Here is a 23,035-nt window from a genome sequence, read left to right as displayed (position 1 = left end):
TCGCTCAATAAATTATTTAATAATAGTGAGAAACTATTGGATAGTTGGGGCTTTCCGCATCAATTCCACTAAAATGAGTCCTACTCATTAGAGTTTTCAAAATTTCTTCTCTTCTCTCTCCTTACAATCTCCTCCATAGTAGTTTTGAGAGATTCAGCATGTCGGTCGACATGTGCTTACACCGCTCGGATTTAGGTGACATGCATTAAGGATAAATGAAAAGATGTGTCGCTCAATAAATTATTTAATAATAGTGAGAAACTATTGGATAGTTGGGGCTTTCCGCATCAATTCCACCCATTGATTATCATGTGTCCGAAATGAGTCCTATTCATTAGAGTTTTCAAAATCTTCTCTCTTCTCTCCCTACTATCTCTCCCTCCATTATTAATTTGATGAACAAGGGGTCCTAACCTAAGGCACAATTTTAATGGGACGGATCTACAACTATTGTTATTGTCAATTTAGTGAAATTACATCTACTACTGATAAAGTCAGATTTTGTCTAAAGTTTCAAACATCTCATAAAAGGACACAAATTTTGGCTTCCAACCCAAAAGGTCCCCCCCCACCCTAGGGGTTCCTTGAGCTTGTTTTCGCTTCTATCTGTAGTTGCTACCGAAAAAGCATACCATATGCCTCAAATGGAGGACAACCAAAAAGATGTCACATCACTCTACAAAATTCTTTGTGAAAGCGAGACAATATTGAATAGTCATGGCTTCCACGTCAGTCATAGGCCACTCCACTCACTAATCAACACATGTTCAGAGGGTTTCAAAGTTTTCAAAAATAAATAAATAATAATAACATAAATGATTCCTTAATTTTAACCTATTGACTAATGTAATTCATGAATTTTTAATTTGTTCAATGCAGTTCTAAACTTTATCCCAATATGTAATGTGGTTCTGCACTTTTAATTTGTTCGATGTAGTCCTTAAATTTTTGTGTACATGTTCAATTTAGTTCTTAAATTGTATGAAGTGCTTAATGTTATTTTCCATTAATTCAAGTTTAATGACAATATTGAATATTTTCATATAGTTTATGGACTAAATTGAATATCTTTCAAAAGTTTAGGGACCACATTGGACAAGTTAAAAGTTTGAGGACCACATTACACATTAAACTAAAATTTCGATATCATTTATGTCATTTTCTCTATGAAATTCCTCTCCTCTCTCTTTAAAGCGGGCTTCTTTACTGAGACACACTCTCTCTCTCCCTCTTCACTTCATCTCCCTTTGGGCAAAGCAAATCATCTCTTTCTAACATTGGTGATTACACTTCCAAATCACCTACTTTACTCTACACTTGACCGCTCTTCTTCGACCCTTTCATCAGCCATCACAAAATGTGACATCCTAGATTTTCGACCTTATTTTCTGAATTAATCGGGCATTTCATTGATGCATCTATAGGGTCGTTCTCAAAGCCGATCACTCTCGAGATAACTAGACTATCCAGGGAAGCCATTAAAGAATTTTAAGGTAATAAACTTGAGAATTCGATCAAGAATTGACTTATCGATCGTGCTCATCTTTAGAGGCAATTACGACACAGTATAAAATCGATTTGAAATCAAAGATAGGTCTGTTCGGCGAGATGTGTGGCCGATCGTGGGTGACTCCACTAAATTGGAAAATTCTTGTCGGACCGGTACTAATCGATTTTACTATCGTTTTGGTACTGTGTCCGTAATTGAATTATCGAGATTTTCACGACAATCAAGAGTCGCCAATGTGTCGAGTGGGTTCATTGTGGCTCGAAGAAAATCGACCACAAGTTATTTGCACTAAAAATTTCTGAAAGTTACCCAGTAACTTAGGTCACGCTAAAAACGCGTCGAATGGAAATTAACGGTGGTCGAGTCCGATTTCAAAAATTGAAGGTCTTGTCATATCACGATCTATTTTAGGAATGTCGACTCACCCTCCGAAGAATTTTCGGAGATTCGAGATTTTTTCGGAAAATCGATTCGGACATCGCGGAAATTAGCGGAAAATTGGATCGGCCAAATTGATTGGATTTTGGGCCTCTTTATCGAACCTTTGGGTGTCGGGGCTTGCTGAAATTTGTATGAGATATTTCTTCGATGAAATTGGACGTTAATTTGGGAAATTTCATGAAGACATTGAAGCTAAATTAAGTGAATTTCGGATCCAAAGAGAAGGGTTGTATTTTTGGCCTCAAATTGGTTAATTTGTGGAAATTTTCTTCAAGAAAGAATTAGGGGACATGTGTTTAACTAAAGAGATAGGATTGTTGACTTTAAGCATTGTTCTAATCTTCTTGAACAATGGAATCCAGCTGCCTTTCCCTCTGTCCATAGCTGTCTTTCTCTCCATTGGCCATTACATTCATTTCCCTTAGAATTCGAACACCACACGCCAGCTCCTTCGTCTCTCTCTTTCTGCTCGGTCGTTCCTCGCTGCGAAGACCCCCATTGAAGACTCCACCGAAGCAGCTTCTGACCTTGCCGCTGCAGCCCCACTCACCGAAGCTCCATCCCTCTGCCGTGTGCGAGTCTTCTCTCGCTGCCATCCCCACGAATCCAGTCAACCGAGCTCATCTTCACGCAAGTCCACTTCCATCGCCAGCTGCACGAAGAAGGCCAAAGCCCAATCCACCGAGCTGCCGCTTCTGCCATCATTTGCCCGCGTGTCTTCATCAGCTTCTTCAACCCACTGAAGCTGCTCGTCTTCTTCAGCTGCACGTGGAGTGGTTTTGCTCGGTCAACCACCAAAGAAGCCCCACCGTTGACCCTCATCTTCGCACGTTCGGCCCAGCAGCGGCGTCCCATTGAAGCAGCCCAGCGAAGACCAGGCCCACGGATCCTCCTCCATTTCCATCGCAGCTCATCTTGGGCTTTCTTGTTTAGCCCACAACCAGTGGATTCCAGCCCAGCAGTTAGGTCATTTGAAGCCCACACGAACATCCAAGTTCGGCCCAGGTTCCGTGAATTCTAGCAGCCCATCAATTGTCATCTTCAGCCGTGAAGCCAGCGAAATTTCAGCAGTCCAGCCCGCGAAGAAGGCCCAACCACAAGCTCAGCCCAAGCCCAGCAATTTTCTGTGGGCTTGCGAGGCTTGTAGGCCCGGCCCATGTGTCCGTCAATGCCGTTGAAAATTCAAGTTTCGGCCGTCGTCACGCCGTCGTCGCAGTGATCCGGTCTCCTTTTAATCAAGTGAGTTTTACTCACTAATACTTTCTTAGTTTGCTAATAATGCTTAAGGGTTGATTATATTAATTAAATGCAATTATGTGGTTAGATTAGTTTAGAATTATTTAATTAGTGACTTAATGATGCATGTTAGGTGATTGATTAGTGTAATTAGCAAGTAGAGACGTACTTCTATTTATTGAATGCATCTCGGGATTTTTCCCGACCGTCTCGGGCTTCAATTAGGCATTACGGGCCTAAGTTGGATTTATTGTATTTATTTATTAATTTTCGGAATTATTTAATTATTTATTTATTTTCTGGAAATTAGGTTGGGATAGTCGACGACCGGAATTTTATGCTAATTGTCGTGGTGCAGTCCGTTTATTTAATTGAGCTTTATTTTGTGTTAAATTGAATTATTTGTAAAATTGAGAATTATTCTTTAATTGAGTAATCTTTGGTTATTAATTGAAAAATAACCGGACATTGGTTGATAATGCCAAAAGGATTTGAGTGGACTATAGAAAATGTGGGAATTATGGAAATGAAAAATATTAAATTTTGGCTAAGGCCAACCGTGTGCCCATGCACATATACTTTTGTCGAGAAAATAATAAAAAGGGGACAAAATGATTATACGTTCAAGTATCACGCGAAATACCGGCTCGGTGACCATATAAGTCATTTTGTAGAATGAACGGTATGCAAATGTCGGCTCGGTGACCCTATAGGTCATTTTGTAGAATGGACAACATGTAATGTCGGCTCGGTGACCCTATAGGTCATTTTGTAGAATGGACAACATGTAACACTAGCTCGGTGACCCTATAGGTCATTTTGTAGAATGGACTAGGGGTGTGCAAGAGAACCAGGATCCGCCAGGACCGCCTAGAACCGGACCGAAACCGCCGGAACCGGCGGTTCCGGTTCCACTTTATGGGAACCGGTGGAGTGCGGGTCCGGTTCCCGGTTCCATGGGTGAATCCGTCCACACACCCACACGAACTGGACCGATTAATTTTTAATTTAAAAAAATTACTAATAACAAACCCTAATCGGGCTATTGATTTGTCTATTTCGGTAATCTTTGAACGTGGTATTTAGCTGGGTTTTTGCCAAGTTCTTCGTTTGAGTTCGGGAAGTTGTGTAATTGTAAGTTTGTGAGTTAAGAAGATATCTTTGTACCATGTGAGATATGGTTGGGGATTTTTAATGCAGCTAACCTGTTTGATGGATAGAAGTTTTAGTTGGGTGTAATTTTATGAGTCAGTGTATGTGCCCGCAACGTCGACTTTATGTTTCCGATTCGTGGGTGCGGAATGCGTTTTCTTTCCCTGCTAAATCCATGGGGTTCGTTGCTTCTTAATGCTGAATTTGTTCCGCAAAGCAAGTGAAAGCGGTTTGTCGATACAAAGATGAACCGGTTCCATGGATCCACCCGGGAACCAGACCGGACCGGCGGTCCGGTTCCCAGTGGATCCATCCAACAAATGGGTGGATTCCGATTCCAATTTTCGGAACCCCAGTCATTAACGGGCGGCTCCCGATTCTAGGTTGGGAACCGCCTGCCCGTACCATGCACACCCCTAGAATGGATGGCATGCCATAACGGCTTGGTAACTAGATGGGTTATTTTATAGAATGGACGTTATGATGAATATACTTAGTGACTTATAATGTCATTTCAGGGATTGAATCGTTTAAAAATACTGGCTTGGTAACCGATGGGTTATTTTAGAGAATGGATAGTATTGATTGAAATGACCAAGAATGGTCCGTTTGTCATGTAATCGACTAGGTCAACTAATCAATGATTTGATCCAATTATCGTGAATTGATTGATTGAATGTGAATGATTGGTGAATGGTCCGACTAACATGTAATTGACAAGGTTGATTGATTGAGATATCGATCTGTGATGTGATTGCTTGAGTTCTTATTGAACTGTACATATATGCAGGTGGAATCTAAGGCCAAGGTAAGTCCTCTGACCCGTGTGTGCATGGCAGCCCAGATAGCGTATTGGTTTACTAATCGGGTTTTAAGGGGTAGAACTTGTTGAGACGTTGTCTCATTGGTTATTGAATAACCATTTCAAGTCTATAGATGGCCCCTGCGAGTTTTTGGGTCGGTCTAAGAAGATCACGAGCGCAGACCTCTTACTTTTCGTTTTATGGGTACCCTAGGGGTTGGACCTACGAGCTGGTAAGGTCTATAGTTTCGGTCGATGTGGGTTTCACCCACAAGGTGCCCCATCGATATAGATCGTGGTACCACCAGGCTCAAGATGGCCAGAGAGAAGGTCCCCTATCGGAGTCTAAGATACCTCTGTGTGTTCTTGAGGCTGCCTTTGGGAAGGGCAATGCGAGATCCCCCCAGGGCTCTATCGTAGATGCATCAGGCCTGAATTTTGAAGACCTCAGAAGTCCGATGCAGTCTACTGAGAGCTTCGATTGGAGTGAGGAAGATGGCGAGGAGGATGATGAGGAAGATGACGAGGAGGTGGATGAGGACCCGTAGCTTGTGGAACCCCACCCCTGTTTGTAGATCTTGTTCCTAGACTTGTTTAAGTTGAGCATGACTTGGTAGCCTGCTTTATATATATGTGTACTGGTTTGCAATGTATATAAGTGTGGTTGTTTTTGAAAGTTCGGAATTTAGTCATACTTTCCTATCCCATTGTTTTATTGTTTGGGATTTTTATAAATGCTTTCACATGTGCTATTGAAAATGAAAGGGTCGGAGATATGTTGTGCGAGATATTGCATTCTAAAATCGACCAAGGTAAGGGATGTGTATGTGCCTAAGGATCGGGGCGTGACACAAAATGCCCCACTTTTCTAGCTCCCTCTCAAGATCCCTCCTCTCTCGTGACCCGCCCACCATGGCCCAAGCTTCCACGCCTCCACTTTCGAAACCGGCGTCCACTTCTAAAACCACGAGCCTGACAACCTTAGCCTCGACCTAGGTCGTTTGGAAAGTCTTCTTTGTTCTACCCCAGGTTCATCCAGCCAAGGTTGCCGAAGACATGGTACTTCTCTAGTCAAACATTGTAAGTCGAACCCTGCTCGTGAAGAGCAATAGGAGGGCCTGGGTTGGCCTAACGTGAATATCTAGCATGTGATCTACCCTGCTCATGAAGAGCAATAGGAGGGCCTGGGTTGGCCTAACGTGAATGTCTTGAATGCGATCTTCTAAGAGGAGGAAATTTATCTATCTATTGACTGGATGGAGTTACTGAAAGTAAAACCACATGCATCTCACCATTCAAGCCTTTTGATGAAGTAAACTTATGGAGATTAGAGTTTTCCTTATTAGAGAAAATCGTTAGAGATATTATTAGATATTATGGAAATTTTTGAATGTTTTGTGATTCTCTAATATAGCTAATTTCCTTTCTTATGCATATTGTTTGGGTATAAATGCCCTTCTTTAATAACTTGTAAAGTTAAGCCAATTAAGTAAATATGTAGTCTTTACTTATTGTCTCTCCCTCTCTGAAGATCCTATAATATATACATGGCGTCAAAACTACCAAGAAAGAAGGAATTAAATCAAACATTAGCTATTTTTTCCCCTTTATTATATCTTTAGTCATCTCATCTTCAGTAACTTCCCAATTTTATCAACACTCAACAATGCTACTATGGATGTTATTCGTTGCGGTAGTCTCTTCTAATTGCGAGCAACATTAATGAGCAAAATTGCCGTCAAATATCTAGGTAGCTATGAGCACCGGAGTCAAGCATACCCCCATTGGGTGCCAAACATGAGCTCGATGAGATGATGCCATCAAGTATCCAAGTAGTTGTGAGCGCCAGAGTTAAGCACACTTTATCAAGTAGCCAAAGATAAGCACAGTGGGATGATGCAATTTAGTTTGCCGCAATTCAAGTTGGGTTTCCACACAATCCTATAAAGGTTGTATGACAAAGATATGTCAACTTTCTAAGCATGTGTTACTTTAGCGCTCGTCAAATATGGTTTGTTTAGTGCAAGGTCTGACTTACACGACACTTGATCACATACTTTTGAAGAAAGTTGCACCAATCATATGCAAGCTGGATGCTCCAACTTGAGGGGAGTGATGAAGTATGTTCAATGGTAATTAGAGATTTCCTTGTTAGAGAATATCGTTAGAAATATTATTAAATATTAAGAATATTATTTAATATTTCATGATTCTCTAAGATAGCTAATTTCCTTTCCTGTAAATATTATTCAGGTATAGGAATGAAATTGGCATGGTGAAGATCTCGAAACCGATCGCGGGAGGTCCAGGGTGGCCGACAAGAAGCCGAACAACCCCACCCCATCAACAGCTGGTCAGACCGATTCATGCTAGTTTGCCGATACTTGATCGGTTCAAAGCGGTTCTAGCTGGTTCACACATTAGTGGCTCTTATGGGTTCAAAACTTATGAATTTGGTCTCTCAAGGACCAAAATGAAGAGGAAATTTACATGATTTGAGGAGAAATTTTCCAATTTCATTTCAATTAAGTCAATTAAATTTTATAAATGTGACCTATGGACCCTCTATTGACTTAGTTAAGCGATTATTGTAAAAAGCAACGAATTAAGACTATGGGTTTGTTAGATTGAGCCTTAAGGGCTAAAATGAACAATTTTGCAATTTAATGGTCGAAATTGCAAATGAATTGAAATTGGATTCAATTAATGTTGCAATAAACCTATTTGACTAATTACCCATGTGTAGAATCATCTAATGTATTCAAATTGACTTTAAATTGAAGCATCCAAGCTCTTGTCAAAAATAAACTTAGATCTAATATTAAAATTGGACCTAGGTCCATACAATTGAACCATAGACTTGATTGGGTCAACTTGAATTTCTCTAATTGAAACTCAATTGCTTGATTTTCTTATACTCAAGAGAGTAAAATTCCTCAAATCGGGGAGTTCTAATGTGAATTTCTCAAAATTAGTCTCGGATTCGAACCTATCTTAAGAAAATGAGTAAAAATCGATTATCCGTTTGTATATCATGAAGAATAGATTTTGGCCCTCTACGTAGGGCTCAATGTGGTAATTTGCAAAATCAAGTGAACAAATGGGTTTAAAATAGTCCCTAGACCAAATGTCGTAAAAGGAACTACACCTAACTGTAACTAGAATAAAAGTAATTCCATTTTTGGACAATTTAGAACCAAAAATCAAAAAATTTGGAAAACAAGTTAAATTTTGTGAAATTTATACAAATCAAATTGACGCTAAAAGAAGTGCTTTTATGGATTTTTTATTTTTCTATTTTTTAATCAAAGGTTTGACCAAAAGTCAACCATTTAGTTGATTTTTTTTTTAAATATTGATTTTTGGTCAAATCTTTGATTTTTGAAAAATTGATTTGATGAAAGTGAAAATTAGGTGAAAAGTCGATTTTTGACTCGGGATTAACTTTTGATCAAAGAATTGACCAAAAAGTCACTTGAAAGTCAACGATTTGACTTTTCGAATTTTCTAAAAAATGAATTGGAAATTGCTTAAAAGTAACGACACAAAATAAAGAAATGAGAAACGATATTTTTAGTGAGAAACGGGCTCCATCGCGATCGGAAACCTAAATCTCGAATTTTTTACCTTTTCGACGCGTTGACTAAAAATTAAGTATCACTAATCACCACAAATTTTATTATCAATTATGTATATCAACCACAACTCAAAGCCCTGAATAGAATGAGGTTCCCCGGCGAATTTTATGGAGCTCGTACAACGCCCATCTATCATATAGGTTTCAATTACAATAGTTTCAAAGTCTTAGAGCTTCCAGAGCCACCCACCCAAAAGCTAATAATAACACGTAAGCCGATAGGCTCTTGCCAACAGCGACACCTCTGCTGGTAATATGCACCCTAATCGAGGGGCACAGGGTCGAATAGTGCCCTCACAAGGTGGTCCTTTGTTTCGTTGTCGGGAAGGCCGTGTCTGTCTTCGTACTGGTAAAAGCACTTAGAAGCTTGTGCCAAGTTCAGACAAGCGCCGAGAAAAGGCCCAAACCCAGAAGGTGGGTAGTCCTCAAACACGTCTTTGTTCATCCTCTTCCAAGTCTTGTGCACCATTTGCCTGACATGCTCACGCGTGGCCTCTTCCGAGGCGCCGGTTTCATTCATGTAGCATTCTAGCGCCTTGAAGTTGTCTCCTCATGCCAATTCATACTGACCATGAATGAGATTGATGTTTCACAAACATAAGTCTCAGGATTCTCATAAAATATATTAAAAAGAATAGCACGTATTTTTGAATCCATCAATGATGTGCTTTCTCTTCATAAGCGATTATATAAAAGGAGAAAGGTAAACGTCAAAGTAATTTACCAATGAGGTACTGAGATCATTGTTGAGTCGAAGGATCTTGGCAGAGCAATGCATGACACTCGGAATTTTCGACACGTAATCAAGCCCCTCTTCCGTCAATTTGTCCGTGGTTAGGAAGTAGCTGCCCAACAGCATAATCAGCCCTCCGATTGAATCCACCGCATTGTCCATGTACTCCTTCAGTGTCGGTTTGATGCCCTTGTTGTACCAATGGACCTCCTTTATGTACGCCTTGCATTCATCCGCCCACTAGAGGATTGAAATTCAAAAAAAAGTGTGTCAATGACAAAGCCGAGGGACATTCTTCTTTCGTACATTTTTGAATTCTCAAATGTTTAAATAGAAGTTTCATTACGAAAGTCAGAAGTAGAAAAGTGAGTTGCCTTGCACGGGCTAGAAATTATCAGGTGAAAGATTGAGCAAGATTACCACTTTTTGCAGGTAAGGAATGGTGTTGAATTCCTAGCTCTCTCATCGTCCAATGCCCAATTTCGTTGGTCATGTTGTACAAGGCCATGTAACTATCCCTTATTATTGGAGGAAGCTTATCGATTTCTGTGATGTCCCACCTAGATAAGATATCAACATTTCAACATTTTGTAAATTTTACCAGCACCCGATACACTTTTAGTAATAACAATGAAGGTTAGTACTTACTACTACTTTAATTGCCTAGACCAATCAATTATATAGAGGAAAAAAAAAATCTAACTTAAAAAGTGATATGTTCAAAATACATCAGAGAATTTATATCATAGAACTATCAAAATTTGTTGTATCCCTTAAGTCATTCGAGACTATTTAATTGCTTATCGTTTCTCTAGGCAACAATAGTTACGAGCAAAAATGATGATAGTAATCATATTACACTAACCTAACAAGAAAATTTGTTAAGAGCTCGAGTTCTTCCTGTGTCCAATATACATCATAAACATCATTGATAAGTGTCACCATACAAGTGAGCTTCGTCGTCATTTCCCTGTAAGCTGTATATTGAGGTTCATCGACCATGGCGCAACACCAAAAATAGTGTTCCACCAATCTGTCTCTGAAGAAGGTCATCTTGTTCGTGCCAAGTTCAACCCACCACTTGAGAAATTTACCATGCAACAACTAAGTCGATCTAAATGTGCTCCTACAGGTTTGGTGTTTGCATGTAATTATATCTAGAGTGCTTGCGTATACCTTGCCATATTGCTAACTTCTTTCTTGTGGACTGATTGCACTAGATTGAAGTCTAATTTAGCCAATCGCAGCAAGGAAGGGATCATGTCTTGTTGTGTCTCGTACATGTCCATGAACCACCGAGCCTCCAACCTATTTGGCCTCCAGTGGATCGGCATATCTAATGTATGACTCACGTAGCTCGCTAACATAGCGGGAACTTTGTCGATGTTTAGATCCTTTAGATGCTTAGAAGCAAAGTTCCTCGCTTCATCAAGTATGGTTTCACCTTCCAATCCATGAAAAGAAGCTTCATAAAGACCAAGAAGCCCCCTCACATCCTTATTGAGTGATTCATTGAACGTGCGGGTCTTGTTCATAAATTGTTGAAACACATCTATATGTCCAAAAAAAGGAACGGTAAGGTAACTTTTGATGCATCAACATGATTTACAAAAGGGTAACCATATGGCGAATACCTTGCGGTATTTTGTATCCATGTTGTCTTGAGTAACCGGAATCCAAGGGAAACTGCATGGAGATCGTTCAAAAGCTGAGCATATCCGGTGTTGTCATAGATGGAACTGAGAGCATTTTTTATCTCCGTCTCAAAACGGTATCCTAGTCCGAGTCTTTGAACCGCATCAATGAACTCGAGCTTGGCCACCCGGTTCATCTCCCTGTTGAATAGACCCCTGATTTCTTCCTTCAACCTTTGGACTTGCTCGGCATATTTATCCTCCTAGGCACGTAAAACATTCAGAAAAATGAGATCTTAATCAAAAGTAATACATAAGCAGAGTAAGCATTGTTGAGAATATGCCATTTTGATCAAGTTTATTGGTATCTCTATGGAATATTGTTATGTTGGTCGTATTTGATAGAGTGGCAGTGGTTGGTCGTATACAAAAGTACTCAGTAGTATACATCCTTATATCTAATTCAGAATACAGTTTCGTTTTTGTTTCTATGCCATTTTGGGTGTTGTGGACTCTATCTCATCAAAGTAAAAAGAAAGTAGGGAAAAGCATAATACGATCCTCAACTTGTGTTGTTTTTTATTCCCCTTCTCAACATGATCCTTGAACTTAAAACTTGTACCGAGTTTTCTGCATCATACTTTCCGCTAGCATTGACACGCGCATGAGCTTCAATTTGCCAGAACCATAGACCAAGAAATTGGATAGGGAATTCCCACAAGTTCAAGGGACAATGAAAAAAAGGAATACAAAGTTCAGGACCGAGATGTGAACATTTTCCATAGAACATAGCCAGGCTGGGTATTGTGCCAAACCAAAAAGGATCATTACCATGTAATCAACTCCGAGTGACTGAAGAAACTCGTAGTCCCACACATTAGGTTTCCAATTTGCCAACCGTCTCACGATCTTTGGATTCTCGATCGTCACGGCGCATGTCACCGATTTAGCGCCTGAGGAGAAGGAGGAGGAGGAGCAGCGAGGGTGTCTGAAGGACAAGAGAGAGGGTTGGTTATGGCTGATTGAGGAAGGGACGAAACTTGTGAACAGAGCAGGAAGAGCCATTGCGAAAGTTGTAGCGAGTCTCTTAGTATGCTAACCCCGCTTTATATAGATGGTGGTGTTGTTAAGCACCAGTCATGGAAAAAGTCTATAGCCTTGGAAATGCGATTATTGATTTGCATAAAAAAGAATCTCGTGCTTAGGATTTGTTCAGAATTTCTCGAAGGATCCCACCCATGCATTCAAATATCATCGAGATTAGAAATCTCTATGCATCTTTCGACTAAATCTTTTTTTCTAAAATGAGTCGATAAATCCTGTTGTCTGCTAATAAAAGGAAATCAGCATTAGTAGACAAAAGAGAAATAGTTTGATGGCCAAATATCATGAAAATCCTATAACTTTTGACTTTCTTTATCCAAATAAGTGCACTGAAAGTCCTAAAACTTGTCATAAAAGTATAATTGAGTCCTAAAAATTTTAAGAAGTGCAATTAAGTCCCGAAACTTGTCAAAAGTAAAATCAATTCCTAAAATTTTTGCATCTTTTGACTAAATCCTTTTTTTTTCTAAAATGAGTTGAAAAAACCTATTGTCTCCTAATAAAAGGAAATCAGCATTAGTAGACAAAAGAGAAATAGTTTGATGGCCAAATATCATAAAAATTCTATAAGTTTTTACTTTTTCATCTGGATAAGTGTATTGAAAGTTCTAAAACTTGGCACAAAAGTATAATTGATTTCTAAAACTTTAAAAAAATGCAATCAAGTCCTGAAATTTGTCACAAAAGTCCAATTGAGTCCTCAATTCAAAAGTGCAATTGAGTCATAAAACTGTATAATTATTTCATTCAAGTCATTCCATTAACTCATTTTGAAAGTTTTAGGACACGATTGTACTTTCGTAATAAGTTTTAAGACTTAATTGCATTTTGATGACAAGTTTTATGACTTAATTGCACTTTTTGAAAGTTTTAAAACTTAATCGTACTTTCATGATAAGTTTTAAACTTCTAATGCACTTATCCCCTTTTTATCTTTTGAAAAATAAGGCAAAATTATCTAAAGACTCTCGAACCTATTGTACAATGCTATTTCAATATTAAATTTTTTAGTTTGACTAAAGTAGTCATAAACCTTTGATGACTTCTTTAATATAATCCTCCGGGTCAATATGGGTCGGAAATCGCTATGGTGGACGTTAATTGTCCTATGTTTGTGATTTTTTTTTTAAATGTCTGATCTTTTTATTTTATTTTTTCAATTTTGCATCGGCCATCTTCAAGGTCCCATCGGCATTAGCCCTATCAGGAAGATGGACAATGGAAAAATAAAGAAAAGAAAAGAATAGAAAAATCAAAAATTTAAAAAATTTGTAAAAATCTTCCATGTTAGCGCTACAATGTAAGATGGCTAGTACTAACTAGAGGGTCACATTAACCATTGCCGGCAAAAATTAGACATATAGACTACATTGAAAAATTGTCAAAATATTTAGAGCTAAATTGATAAAACTAAAAGTTTATAACAATATTGGCCATTAAATAGGTTTAGAACTTACAAACAATTATCACTCAAAAACTTTACCAAAAAAAAAAAAAAACAATTATCACTCAAAAACTGTTTCTAGTATTGTACCACAATTTTGTGAAGACCATTAAATTGATTCAATTCATGTTATAAATTTTGTTTGTTAGTTGGCATATCGTTATGTCTGCCATCAAAATGATTTGGGTTAATGTCATGAAAAACCCAAAACCGATACATATGTGATAAATTTACTCTAAACTAATTTTTGACCACAAAAAACTAAAACTTGTGTACTCATGACAAATTTACTCTTTATTAATTTCTGTTAAATTTTATCCACAAATTGCTATGTTAAATGACACGTAATAGGTTGACGATATACCAGTTTGGAGTTTTAACCTTCGTTATCATAAATGTACTGATTTGTGATTTTTTATGATATTAATTCAATTAAATGAAAACTAAAATTGGGTAAATTTGTCATAAATGTACTAGTTTGGGATTTTTTATGATCAAATAATTAGCTTAGGGTAACTTTGTCATGGGTGTGCTAGTTTGAGATTTTTTTGTGCTAAAAGAATTAGTATTTAGTAAATTTATCACAAATATATTTAGTTTGGAGTTTTCGTGGATATATTTAGTATGGATATGAAGTCCATATATTTTTCTTTGATTGGTTAGAAGAACAATTCCTCGAACCAAAAGAAATAATTGTTTTAGATCATCATTATAAGTGGAAACTTGATAATGGGGAAACCATAGAATCCATTCATCCTCCCCTTAGGAGAATAAAAATACAACATGGAGATAGTGAGGTTACCGCTACACCTTTTAGGCTTCCAGACAAAGGAGACTCTCTTTATACTCACAAAGTTATTGAACAAAACAATTATACTAATCAACATTTAGTTACCATAGGAAAACAGTTAAATAGGATAGAATCCACCATCCAGAATCCTACTCAACTCATCATACCACAAGTTGATACACTAAAAAAAAAAACCCATTTTCAAAGCCTTTGAATTTCCAAAAAAACCTTAGTTCAGAGTTTGTTAAGGCCATAGAACAAAAGAAAAAGCTTTTAGGGAAACCAAAGCTAGAACCTACACCTATATTAGACACTCCTAAATTCCAAGGACTTATTATTAATGATACTCTAGAACAACCCACTATTAGTAGCTTGACTAAACCCTCTGATGACTTTGATAGTGAATCGACCGCTGAGGTAAACAGACTCAATTGGAGATAACCTCAAAAACTTTATTATAGTAGAGCCACCCCCACCAAACATTGCCTAAGAAGAATCATCACAAAAAATACATAATAAATACTCTCCTGATGCCATTTATGAATGGAATATTGATGGTGTAGTTGAAGCCAATATTATGAACATACTAAACAACATGGTAATGCTTGCTAATGCCTACAAAACATAGCAATATATTTTTGACCATGTTGTTGCTAATCTTTTAGTAGCCGGATTTACTGGACAACTAAAAGGTTGGTGGGATAATTATTTGACCGATGAACAAAGAATACAAATTTTAACTGCCTATAAAATCGATGACTTTGGCCAACGCATGGATGATGATCAAGGACATCTCATCCAAGATGTGGTCAATACTCTTATCTATTCCATTCCACAACACTTCATAGGAGACCCTTCACATATTAGAGATAGGAACCAAGATCTCTTATCCAATATGCGCTGTAAATCCTTAGGGAGATTTAAAGAATACAAAGAACTCTTCCTTCAAAGGGTTCTTATAAGACCTGACTGCAATCAATCTTTTTGGAAAGAAAAATTCTTAGCAGGTTTACCCCAAATTATAGGTGACCAAGTTAGAAATAAAATTAGAGAAGAATACAGTGGCCAAATTCCTTATGATCTTCTTTTATACGGAGAAATAGTCTCCTACGTTTATAGACAAGGAACACAAATATGTAATACTATCAAATTACAAAGACAACTCAAGGAAGAATAATCTCTCACCAATAGAAGCCTAGGAGATTTCTGTGCCTAGTACGACCCCTCTTATAATGAAAAAACAAAGCCAAAATGTAAAGGGACTTGTCCTTCTGAAAAGGAAACAAAGAGACATCGCAACAAACCTCAACCTCATAGGAATAAACGTAGACACCATATTAACCAGAATAATCCTCAGAAGGATAAGAAAATTTTTAGAGACATCAAATGCTATTCTTGTGGTAGAAAATGTCATATTTCAAAATATTATAGGATTAACAAGAAATTGAATGAACTTTCTTTAAATGACAATCCTCTTTACCAGCTAAACAACATCCTCATAGAAAATGGTGATACTTCATTTGATGAACTTCTTGAGGAAGAAGGTCTTCAGATTAATGAAATAGAAACCTCTTCCGATTCTGATTATGAAGATGCCTCTCCTGACAAACCTATTCCTGAAATAAATATGTTAACAAAAGAAGAAGAATTTCTCCTTAGCACAGCCGACAAAATAACTGACCCTGAAGCCAAAAAAGAATACTTAGATAGACTTCATTCCTCGATGAACATTGTTTCTAATCCTAATACTTCTTACAATCTAAAAGACATTTTAAATAGAAACAAAAAAACCCCAGTCTAGACACATAAATATTAATGACCTTCAAAATGAAATAAAACAACAAAAATTAGAAATACAAGTCTCGAAAACAACACAGTTAGAAATGAAACAAGAAATTTCTTCTATAAAATCCCTTGTCATAAAAGGAAAGACAAAATCAGAAGACCAAAATGAAATCACCAATACTTCTGACACTTCGGACCTAGCCTTTCTTATGTTATTAACATAAATGACATCTAGAAAATGGATAATAAATATTATGATAAAAATCAACAATGAGTTTATTATCCAAACAACGGCACTCTTTAATACATGAACTGATCTCAATTGTATCAAAGAAGGCTTGGTTCCTACAAGATACTTTGATAAAACATCAGAATCCTTAAAATCAGCCTTAGGAGACAAACTAAATATACAATACAAATTACCATAAGCCTTAATAATAAAAGATCAAATGTCCTACAAAATATATTTTCTTTTAGTAAAAAATATGAGGCAATAGGTAATCCTTGGAACACTTTTCATGCAATTAATCCAATCTTTTACGGTTACTAATGAAGGCATTGAAACTTATGCTTTAAACAGAAAAATCACTTTCAACTTCATAACAAAACCACAAAAGAGAAGTCTAAATATTTTACAAGAACATTCTATTTCTAAAATAAATTGCCTTATAAAAGACAAAGAAAACCAGCTTAAATTCTTAAAAGAAGATTTAGAATTCAAAAGAATAAAAGAAAACCTTATAAAGCCAAATGTTATAGAAAAAATAGCTTCCTTACAAAAAAAAAAAAAAAAAACCATATGCTCTACTTTACCCAATGGTTTTTTGGAAAGAAAGAAGCATATTGTTGATTTACCCTACGAACATGATTTTTCTGAAAACAAAATACCCACAAAAGCTTGTCCTACTCAAATGAACCAAGAAGTTCTAAAATTTTGCCAAACAAAAATACAAGACCTCTTAAATAAAAAAAATCATAAGAAAAAGCCAATCACCATGGAGTTGCTCTGTTTTTTTATGTCAATAAAAATGCTGAACTAGAAAGAGGAGTTCCCAAGTTAGTTATTAATTATAAACCTCTTAATACAGCCCTTAGATGGATAAAATATCCTATACCCAATAAAAAAGATTTGCTAAACAGACTTTGTAGATCAAAAATATTTTCAAAATTTGACATGAAGTTAGGATTTTGGCAAATACAGGTCAGTAAAAAAAATAAATACAAAACAGCCTTTACAGTCCCTTTTGGCCAATACGAATGGAATATTATGCCATTTGGCCTCAAAAATGCCCATTTAGAATTCCAAAGAATTATGAACGAAATTTAATCCTTATTCAAAATACATCAGAGTTTATATAGATGATGTTCTAATATTCTCTTCCAATATAGAACAACATTTCAAACATTTATCTACTTTCATAAAAATAATCATACAAAACGGTCATGTAGTCTCTCCTACTAAAAGTGCACTCTTCAAAACCAAGATTAGATTCTTAGGTCATTACATTCATTTAGGCACCATCACTCCCATAGAAGGATCAATATCTTTTACTGATAAATTCCATGATGAGATTAAAGACAAAACTCAACTACAAAGATTCTTGGGTAGTCTCAATTATATTTTAGATTTCTTCCCTAATATAAATATCTTTTGTAAACCCTTGCACCAACGGTTACAAAAGGATCCTCCACCATGGACCTCTGTCCATACTAACATTATCAAACAAATAATAATTCATGTGAAAGATATACCATGCTTACATCTTGCTGATCCTTCTACTTTCAAAATAGTTGAGACTGATGCTTCAGAATTAGGATATGGTGGTATTCTTAAACAGGTTAAAAACAACAAAGAACAAGTTGTTCATTTTATATCAAAATATTGGAATTCCACTCAGCAAAATTATTCAACAATCAAGAAGGAAATACTTGCTATAGTTTTATCTATATCAAAATTCCAAGGAGATTTACTAAATCAAAAATTTCTCTTAAGAATTGATTGCAAATCAGCCAAAGACATTTTACAAAAGGATGTATTAAACATTGCATCAAAACAAATTTTGGCCGGATGACAAGCCACATTTTCAATATTTGATTTTGACATTGAATTTATAAATGGTTCTTCAAATTCATTACCTGATTTTCTCACAAGAGAATTTTTACAGGGGATACCAATATGCCAAGATCCAAAAAGGACAAAGATAAAGGTAAAGCCATTGCTGAACCCTCCAATACACCACCAAAGCCAACATGCTTAACACCCATCAAGACATGGCTCCAAATGGCAGAAAACAATCAGTCATTCTTACAACAACACCAAACACTTTTGAAAATAGAACCCATATCATCTGAACTCATGCTAGCCTTTAATAAGCTAGCTGACATACTACCAAAAGAAACAATATTGTTACTTGCACAGGTTTTACAAAAAACAGTAAAGAAAGAGCCATCTAGTGTCATCGAGGTAAGAAACAATCATTCCCCGCTTGCTACACAAAAACAAGCGGAATACAAAATAATTTCGAATAAGATGGTCATTAGGCCATAGGCAACCCCTCATTCTCATAAATCAAAATTTTTCCCCAAAATATCTTTTCAAAAAATTTTGACTTTGGAAGATGGATTCTTCGATGAAGATCCAATCAAATTTGCAAAAAACATATTTCCAAAAAATTGGCTCTTCAAACCACACAATACAAACAAAACCCTTGCTTATTATGAGCAAATTCTAGTAGAAACAGAATCGGCAAGGTTCACTCACTTTGCTGACAAAAACAATACAGAAAATATCCTATACTCCACTATATCCATCAGTAAAGTCATACACCCCTCACCCTGGGGAGCTTCACCCCTCACCCTGGGGAGCTTCACCCCATACACCCAAAAAATTCCAAACCAAACTTACCCAAAGCCTACCATACTCCTCCTCATATACATACTGGGACTACCAACAAGCTTGGTGGAATGTCTTCTTCAAACAAAATACAAATTTCCAATACACCTGGTTATTATTTTTTAAAGACAACTTCCCAAGACAAAGCCTACCCAACTGGTTTAACTCTTGGTGGGATCTCTTTGGTCCTTTGGACATAATACTACACCCCACAGTCAAACAAGGATACAAGGTTTTCAGTGAATACTTCGTACCAACACCGCATGATATAAGGTTCCAATGCCTTATGCATTTCTTTATAATATTCAGAATCTCCTGGGTAACCGCATGGGAATTCGAATACAATACATCCACTAAACCGAGTGTACCAGTACTTATCCAAAAATACAAAACAAAATGGTGGGACGGATTCAAATTTCATGAACAATGATCCGAAGTTGCGGTTAGGACATGGCTAAATAGCCAGAAAAATTAAATAACCACAGTCCCACTAAATACATCTTTTTTACAAGAAAAATCCATTGCAATTGCAGCACTGGCTGCAATCCAAAGCAATGAGGAATACTACAACATCCTCAGAACAATGCTCTTCGAAGCTGAAGGATCACAATGTGGATCTTCCAAATTTCAAGACAATACAGACAGATCCTCACAATCACATCACAGTGAAAACACCAATGAAGACGACTGCTACGGGATCAACCTAGATAGAGATTAAACTCAAGACATCACATGCTAACACTGTTACAACGGCGCAAAGGCTATACACTGTAGCATGATAAGCATACACTGTTCACACAATGTTCACTATTCACTTTAAACTGTTCACTCAGTACTGTTCATTTCACACTGTTTAGCACTGTAGTACTTTCACTATAGCACCTCCTATAAATACACCCTCTTGGCATAGAAGAAGGGGGCTCGAAATTTTCAGACCTCTCTTCTCTCTTCTTCCTCCTCACCCTCTTGCAAACCCTCATCCTTTCAAGCCTCAAGCTTTCTTACCTTGTACCCCTGGTTTCAAAGTAAGTTAATTTTTCAAATACATAGTTTTATGTAGGGTTACCAACTTATATGATAGCTGGTTAACCATTTCTTGTAATACAAACATCAATACTCCCTGGAGTACGGATTACCGCCCTAGTGGATGACTTGATGCTTTAGTTTCTGTATTTTTCAATACATGTAATTTTCAGTTTATTTAATACAAGTTCAGACCACCTTCATGGTTAGTTTTTGTTTATGCATATTGTTACTTTATATTTTATATATTGCCTTTGGTCTTTACATTATTTTTAATTCTCGCGATTTTATTTAAGTTTTTATACATCCTTCATACATTCCTTGTTCTTATAAATTTGTTAATCTCTTATACTTCTTTGTTCTCTCATATAGTACTCCAATCCTAACCCCTTTATATATATAATAACTATTAATTTTAAATTGAAGAAAGTCACAAGAAATCCCAAAATATATCCACAATGACATATCTAGACCGAATTTTTCTTGTGACATAAAAAAATTCCAAACCATAACATATTTACTCTAAACCGTTTCTTGTGACATCAAAACCCTTAATTTACACCCGCATGCCACATTTACTTTTTGGCAAGGTTGTATTAGATGATTTTCTAGACAAAATGATATCATTACTATTTCACTTAAAGCCATGTCAATGTCAAATTCTATTAGATGATTATTTGTCTTTTATCATCCATAAAGGCAGATTTTTATCAATCTTGCTATCGATCGCAAAGATCACAAAATCCTGTGTAGAGGGAGACACACCCCCTAGATATGGCAGAAATAATTCCCCCCGAATTCAGTCACCCTAATTGACAGGGCGTCGCTAATGCAAAATCAATATAAGTTTGGTTAGGGTGGCTTGGATTTGTAGGCACAGGTCTAACTAGACCGCACCAAACTCGCTATCCATTTATAGTTGTCCTCCAACGCCTACAAATAGAAAATTGGCTTTTGACATGACCTTATGACGGTTGTTGTACATTAAGACCGAGCAATCATAATAAATACGCATAGCCGTTGCCTATGAATGAGTTTCAATTGAAGCTTAACAAAGGGGCCCTATACTTAAGTTGCAATCTTAATGGGACGGATCTAGAACTACCGTTGTTGTCATTTAGTGAAATTACATCTACAAATGACAAAGTGAGATTCTATCCCCTCTTCTCGCTTCCATCTATAGTAGCCTGTTAGAGATTCGACAAACATACTTTTTTCTGAATTCAAACCTTTTTCGGAACTGTCAAAATCACTTCTTTCTACACTTGAAGCGTTGCCAAATTTTCGTTCACAAAACCCTCGTTCACGATCCTTCTAATATATCCCAGAAATCTTCTTCAACCTCACTCTGTTTGCGAATAATCATCCTCTCTAATGGCACCCAACGTTGCAAACACTGTTTCTAAGAGATATATTGGGCTGAGAAGATCACAGAGAAGAACGGCAGTGTTCTCTTCTGCTCCAAGGGGACGAGGAGCATCGATATCACTGGAACACGAGAGTGAAGAGACGCCTCTCGTTAGACATTCGAGGAACACTCCCCTTTAAGCCAAAAAAACCTCCTTACTTCTTTACCCAAAACTCCAATTCCAGGACCATCTTCTGGACCGGTTTCTGTACCTGCTTCAGAAACACCTCCAACTATTCACTCACCAAGGTTTGACCACGCCAGCGTAGTAAGAAACATGCTGAATGCACTCAAGGAGAAAGATGCGGAGGATATTTTGAGTCTAGTCAACGACATCTGCTCAGTTTCTTATGAGCGAAATTGAAAATTACTCAAACCCTACTCCTTAACTAGAAGCTTCTGTGCAGAGTCAACCAGAGAGGGCATATACTTCTCAAAAAGGCAAAGAAAAGATTGCTGAAGAACCATCAAATGGTCCACAAGAACTAGTGGAACCAGAATCGGAAAGTCGTCTGGAGGGTAAGAAAGACGATGAAAGGACGACAACTTTCATCCTCCATCGGTGTTTGCAAAGTACAATCTCTCAAATCTCACTTCTTTCTGTCGTCGAAACACAGTGAATTCTATGATTTACGACTGGCTAGACGAGTCATACTTCGCAGGATAGTTAATTTCCATTATTTTGAAAACCATATGCTGTTTATCTCAAAAATATTATGATGATATTAAACTGACCAAACTTTGTTATCTGAACGAATCATTTGATCCTCAGTCGGTGGCATATTTTTACTCAAACCTCTCATTTCCCTCTCCTAATGAAATGATTTTTACTGTGAAGAAAAATGTTTTTACTTTGAGTGTGGAAGAATTGGCCTTAATTCCCTTTGCTTCGCTTCACACATTTGTTAAATACCGGCTTCCCTTGAGAATGCGCACAAAACTTTAACAGATAACTGCTGGCACCTAAATTTGGTAACTTTGTCTGATTATTTGTTGTAAAAAAAAAAAAAAAATTGAGAAACCGGCACTGATCTCTAACCGAAAATTAATAAATGCATCTACATATTAATTGCATTTTTATGCATTATTAAACTCATATAATTGAATTGGACCTGAGTTAGTGGACTTGCACAGATTGGTTTCGAGCTAAATAATCTGGATTAAGCCTGTCAAAAAACAAAAAAATCGGCCAAGCCCATCGTCCACCATATTGTGGCCAAAATTCCCATATGCAATGCACATGAGAAAATTTGGAAAGCAATAAAACATATTTTCGGCCAATATGGATTTAGCAGACAACGAGATTCTAGTGCATTGGAAGAGCCAAAAAACAAATAGGGAAGAAACGAAAAAAGTTTGACAGAGAAGGGATGATTTTCAAAAGAAAAAAAAAACGTTTCTTGATTTGCTCCACGATGTCATGATTCGTTCGCCACAATTTAT

The 23,035-nt window shown here is 37.0% G+C and overlaps 1 pseudogene; it reads right to left on the bottom strand.

The window, feature by feature from the left end:
- Positions 1–9,040: 9,040 nt before the first annotated feature.
- Positions 9,041–12,210, bottom strand: LOC104454904 (annotated as a pseudogene).
- Positions 12,211–23,035: the final 10,825 nt, after the last annotated feature.

This window comes from Eucalyptus grandis, chromosome 1 (assembly GCF_016545825.1).
Source record: "Eucalyptus grandis isolate ANBG69807.140 chromosome 1, ASM1654582v1, whole genome shotgun sequence".
In the NCBI taxonomy this organism is placed as follows: domain Eukaryota; kingdom Viridiplantae; phylum Streptophyta; class Magnoliopsida; order Myrtales; family Myrtaceae; genus Eucalyptus; species Eucalyptus grandis.
This window is presented reverse-complemented; position numbering and strand designations above follow the sequence as displayed.